A 6,833-nucleotide genomic window follows, 5' to 3' on the forward strand; every position below is an offset into this window, starting at 1 on the left:
TGGTACACATACATAGGCTGTGATAGCAAGCAGACAATTCAACATGCTGTAGGGAGTAGAACAAGAACGCAGTTGTAAAACTGAACAAAAATATTGCCAAAATTATCAAAGTTAATACAGCTAACTGCCTACGGGTAGTGTCACTATCAGATACTACCATGCTACTGCAGTGACACTGTCACTGCATACCTGAACAGTGACAGAGACAGCTCTGACTCTGATGTACATGGTAGTTGAGAAGAGTTTTGGTCAAGTGACACTCATGACAGTGAAACTCACTTGTACACAAAATCAGGCCAGAGAGCAATACATGGAAGAAAACATAGAATGTTTGAATTCTGGCATATAAGAATAATCAAATATTAAAGAAAAAAGATGGGGGGTCACCATGCTTGATTTTCTAAATATTCACACTCTTATTATAAAATGATACAGAAGTAAAACTTTGAATAGTAAAGACTAAAAGAAAACATATGTGACCAAATGGAATTATTTATTTTTTAACCAATTTGCAATTATCACACCCAAAATTTCAGAGATTAAAACATTTGATGGAATATTTTAACCTTCCGGTATTGTCAATTTTGAGTAGCATCTAATTCATATAGGCCTAGGTCTTGTAGTTTAGAAACAATTTTGGTAGGTCACTGTGCAATACGGCAATTAGCCAGAATTCACAATTTTCCTACTCTCTCATGATTGCATTTTGTGTGCTCTTCAGGAGCAAATGACCTGGCCAGAGTTGGATTATCACAAGTTGGCTTTTAGACCAATAAATCTGAAAATTCACTTATGCATTTAAAGAACTTGCCTTTGGAATATGACTATACAAAGTGCTAATACAGGTAGTGTTGAACACCTGTGAGTAGAACGGCGCAATACATGTTTATTTTTTCTGCGCTCACATCCTTTACAAATATGCGGGCCTGTGATAGTTGGGGGGGGGACTTGAAAAATTTTGACCATACAGAGGGGGGGGGGCATTTTAAAAAATTTTAGGGTACTTAGGGGGGATCTGAAAAAATAAGATTTCAATCGAGATTCCTCCAGCCCCCCCCCCCTAATCGTTATTTGTGAACGCAGCCTAACGCGTCCCTCGGTGAAATTTTAACAGACTCCCCACCTCCCCAAACTTGGAAAAGTTAAACACCAATACATGTATTTGTATAATCAAGTTTTTACGGATACATGAAAAAGTAAACACATTTCAAATCCTGGTTAACCCTGATAGATTATCATCAATTGCCTCATGATGGTTGAAAAAAGTGAAACAAACAATGGAATTCAAAGTCACAACAAAATTCATGTGAATATAAGATAACCAGTACCAAACCGTATAGTATTGCTTGATTTGGATGGGTATGGTTAAATGTCAAGGTGGTCACATTTTGAGTGTACTATACATAGTGAATTTACACATGCTGTACTTTGCTTATTTTTGCATGATTTGGTGATATAAATATTTATTTTTCTCTTAAAATATTTATTTACTGTATATTTAACATTTATAAGAGTTAAATATACATTATCAAATAATCTTTTCGATGCATAGAAATCATGTTATGCAATTTTTATTTATGGCGTCAAAATATTGTTTCTGCAATATTGTGCTTATCAAAGATTACCAACATTTGTGTCAAAGGAAACAAAAAAATAATGTAGAGATTAAATTTACATTTGGTTGAACGATACAAGAAATCTCTATGGCTTAGGTATTTTGGACTGTGATAAATTATTTTTAGCAATAAAAGATATCGAGGCAGTTAAATGTTTTGTATACATTCTGGAATTAGCTTTTTTTATGTTTCCTGAATAATCAGTACCCAATACAATAGAGAGTAGACGTTTCCCATACTTGATAAAACAAGTATACAATTTTTTTTCAGGAAATACAGAAATATCATTAGTACTGATTTAGTGTGTGTGTATATATATATATATATATATATATATATATATATATATATATATATATATATAGTGTGTGTGTGTGTGTGTGTGTGTGTGTGTGTGTGTGTGTAATTACACCATGTTTTAATCTATAATCATTTGATACCTGCACTAACAATTTCATTACAAAAAGACGGAGAGCACTCCTCCTCTGCCCCTTGCACATCCACACGAAGCTCTGCCAGTTTTGTTTTTTTGGGGTTTGTTTACTTTTATTTCAATTAAGAATTAATTAGAGACAATCTTCTGTTTTACAACATCTCTGTCCTCTGATATAATGTCATCTTTCCTGTGGTCCTTATCAATTCGACTGCAATGCTTCACATTACCACATGCTTGTTCAGCAGGTCTGACAACTATACTACTTATTATAATCCGATTTAATGACAGAACATGTCTGTGTCTTAAGCTTATGCAGGGCGGATTGATTTATGCTGACTTCACTGTTGAAATTTTCTACTCCTACCATTCTGGATCACTCGCATGGGATATTTTAATGAAGCAAGTCCTTATCAATTCGACTGCAATGCTTCACATTGTATCATGCTTGTTCAGCAGGTCAGGCTAAACCAAAAGACCAAAGTCCACATTCTTTCAATTTAATTGTGACCAGTAAGCAAATGGCTTGTTCCTCTTTTTAACTTTGTGATATCGCCTACGAATGTTACAGAAACACTGCTTCAGATGTTGAGCTTATCTTCAATGTCACTATAATTTTGTACTGTGGGACGAGCGAGGAAGACACTAGAAGCATGTACTCAGTTTTACACAATGGCTACTATAGTCTATACGGACAGACCTACAAGGTGTGAATGGGGGTGGACCATTTGATATCTAGGGGGTCTGAAGATTGATGAGGTAGCATTATTTTTTGTTCCTGACCCATTGTAAATTTTTTCAACCCTCCCGTTTTATTCAGTTGTCAATCCTTCTCTGGCTGATTTTTTTGACATTTGCTTGGAATTTTTTTTTCGAAAATATTCCAGACCCCCGGGATCACAAACAGTCTACACCTTAGTCAATAGCCTATCTTGATCTGACGTCACTAGTGCCTGCTGTATTATACACCAAACTTGTACAAATTCTCTATGAATGTCAGGTTCTACTATTCAGGCACCGAACACATTGTTTGAAGATGAGCCTCTATAACATTTGTTGCCATCACAGGGCTGTGAGATAGCGTAACAACACATGTAACCCACCTCTTAGTATTTGTCCCAAGCTGTACTAGGACGCCATTATTACTTTGGCCTGAATCTGCTCTGCTGATGTTCTGCAGTCTTAACACAAGCACAGTGGATGTTACATTGCAATGGTTGCCTATGTGGAGGGACCGTGCCGTCAAAGAGATATCCAATTAATCCTACAAAGTGTCTTTCAGTAAATTTCCATCAGCATACTCAATATAAACCGGAATATTAGCTACTCTGTAGTACAGGGTGTAGTCGAGGTTGTCAGATTGATAATGGAATTGGGGTTAATTATTAATATCTACCAACAAATAAACCAGACGGCTGCAGGGACTGATAAGGGACCATTTCGTAGCATGACCTGAACTGACCTCTTGCTACGTCATTCAATCAGGGCAACAATAGTTCTTAATTGCTCAGGTTCTCAAGGATTATGACAGCTTTCCTGATCGATTTTAATAGACGGCCATTCATAGACAATCTCACAGCCCTTTGATGAATTTATTTTTTAAAAGAATAATTTATTTCAACTGAATACACAGAAGTCTACAGAACTTCAAATAAACATATAAGAGTACAAAATGTTGGTTTTAAAAGTAGTCATTCAGCTTGAAAGAAGATTAAATATACGTAAAATAGTATCATTATTGAATGTGTTAAAGTCCTTTATTTACCGATAAAGGCCAGCCAGCAGATATACTGCCAACCTCGAGTTAAAGTTACCAGACTGCACTTGTGGGCTCAGGTCTGGACGCCCGGAACCGTAAGCCCAGTCTGCGTAACCGGAACCGAGACTGGGTTACTACCGGTAACCCTCAGACTGCAACGCAATTTGGCAGTCTTCACACAGGCGCTGGGTAGTCTGCTACAGCAACTTAAATACCCAGAAATAAAACTAATTCTTTGATGTGTTTGCGAGTGTACAGCTATTAGATATGCTAAAAATTTCATTTTGAGAATTAAATATTCTGAATATACAGGGCATCAGCTAGGTTTAAAGAGAACATTCCTGTTCAAATGTTCTTTTCGAAGTTCAAACGACACGAATTACAAATGCCGATTATTCATATATAATCACAGTGCACTATTTGTATATCCTATACTATGGGAGAAATAAACATTCGTTTTTTAAGGGAAGAGGGGTCGTTGAACCTTAAGCAACAAATGAAATGTAAAAAGCGACCCCCTCAAAAATCAAATTTCTAAAATTTCATCCCCACAACCCATCAATTGTGAAATGTGATCCCCCCCCCCCCCCAAAAAAAAAAATCATCAGATTTGATTCACTAATCCTGGCCCTGGGCTGAAAAATTAGGCCCTTCGAAGTATTTGCAAGAAAAAGAGTTACTCGTCCCGATTTTCATGCACAAAAACACCGAACCTCCCTCATATGTCACAGTCCGTGTCAATAATATCTTAATTGACTTATAATTTCCTACTGACCTTTGAACTGTCAAAGAATCTTGGTTCCCTGTCTCCCGTATGCAATTGCATTTCTTCGCTTTGCGACAACTTCGTTCCTTTGACTACCGTTGAAATAAATCGTCTTCACTATAATGCAATGAATGCATGTCAAAATTCGCTTTCGATGTGAAAATGGCATACTGGAGTTTCATTATGAAATTCTTTAATACTGGAATGCAGTGCTTTGGTTCTCAAATGCTATATGACATATTGATATATATGAAATAATATGATATGATATGGTATACTGTCCCCGTAGAGCCCTCTTGATGCACAGGCCATAGCATATGATGCGCCGTTTCAACTCTATGCAAAGGCCATCGGCGATCAAGAGGTATATAACTAACGCTCAAAACTGTACAGCTGCAGTTGTTCATCGGCGAACTTGTGAATATTTGTAGCCATTTTCAGGTCCTGTGTACTACACACATGGCCACTGGGCTTATCAGTGTACACGCACGCTTCTCAATAAAGGGTAGCTCTTCCATTCTCGTTCATCGATTCTTGATGTTCGGAAAATAGTGGTTTTTATAACAAAAAGCACAACCATCTTCTCTGAACCTTAAGAGAAAAATGCTCCCAAACTGAGAAAATATCATTTTGATAGGGATTTTCAAAAATCCGTAACTCAAGAAAGCTGTCGATTTTCATCGAGTTTCGCTTTTCGAAATAGTCGTACTTACGATTTGCACATGCGCAGTACGATTTGTGGAGAGACAAGATTCAGAAACGTACAAAGTTCCCAATGCTTCAGAAGCACATATACTTTTCGCTTTTTCACCTTTGGCTCAGTGGATCATCCTATTTTCGATATTGATGTGGAAGGGTCACCCTATTTCTTTTTTGTTTGTTTGTTTGTTTATTTCAAAGAAGGGGTCAACCCCTCTTTGATGTCCGCACAATCCACTACAGGTCGAAGAAACATACCACCATGATTTATATAAAATGAATTCAGGCAATTACAACACCTTGCGTATAGCAGTGTATTCCGAACAGTTTCACCGAGCCTGAGTTTCTGTGTTCAGGTAAAAATACTCCTTGATTTGTAGCTTAACCGATACATCTGAAATTGCATGATTTCTGGTCGACGCATCATTTCTCGATGGCTTAAACACAATAGTGCATCGAAAGAAGGTCATTTTGATGGTCATGTTATCAACAATAAGCCTTGCAGTGGAGATATGGCGAATTAGTTCAGAGAGAGCGAAACAGATGTTTTTACAGCTATGTAAAAAAGGTTTTGCTGAGGGAGCTGGCCGGCTTCCCTTTAACTCTTTGAGTGCTCAAGTTTTTAATTTTATAACATTTTCAGATTTTTATTAATTTTTCTGTCATATTTTTGATGATTTTGGGCCAAGTAAACATCACATTTTATTGGCTACGGTTTTTTTACAAAGTTTGGCAAAATATGCAAAAAATTGACTATGGTATATTTATAAAGCCAACAAATATTGACTTGGGCGCTCGAAGGGTTCAATACAAATAAACTATATTGGACCCGTAAACGGTTGTGTCACGTTTGAACAGTAAACGTTAAAGAAATATTCATATTCCATAACTTTTCATATGAAATCCCCTTTTCGCCATTGTGTAAACATTGTATCCAATATACTTTGGCGATTGATGAAAATTAAAACACCCTTAGTCACAAGGTACATTCTAAAGTTGAAATGTTGCATCTAGTAAGTTGACGTGATGCATCTGGATATCGTGAATGAAATAGATTGTTTGTAAACAACAGAGTCATACAGGCACAACTCTGCCAAACCCTCTAATATGAAGCAAAGTATTTATCGTGTCTCTGTTGTTCTGTAGCCGTGCAAATGCGTGCTGCAGTATGCCACTTTTATTCAAACGTATCTCATAAGCTGGTTTTGGCCGACTTTCCCCACTATGGTCCTCTGTCTAGCACATTGCAATATCAATGTTTTGCAAAATTGCAGGCTCATCTGTCACATAAATTTTGCATATCACATGTGCAAAGAATGAAAACGTCAGAGGCTGTGGATTTCTCGGTATTATTTTAATCTCTCTCTCTCTCTCTCTCTCTCTCTCTCTCTCTCTCTCTCTCTCTCTCTCAGCAGAAATTTCACTATGACAACACTCGGTTTGTGAGAACGAATTTACTTTGATGAGAAAATTTAGTTTATCAGAATGCAATATAAATCAAAAGAAAATGAAAGATATTCATTTTTGTTTCTTTATTTCTGGCACCTGTTGATTTTCTTT

The sequence above is a fragment of the Ptychodera flava genome (assembly GCF_041260155.1).
Source record: "Ptychodera flava strain L36383 chromosome 23 unlocalized genomic scaffold, AS_Pfla_20210202 Scaffold_23__1_contigs__length_28996876_pilon, whole genome shotgun sequence".
In the NCBI taxonomy this organism is placed as follows: domain Eukaryota; kingdom Metazoa; phylum Hemichordata; class Enteropneusta; family Ptychoderidae; genus Ptychodera; species Ptychodera flava.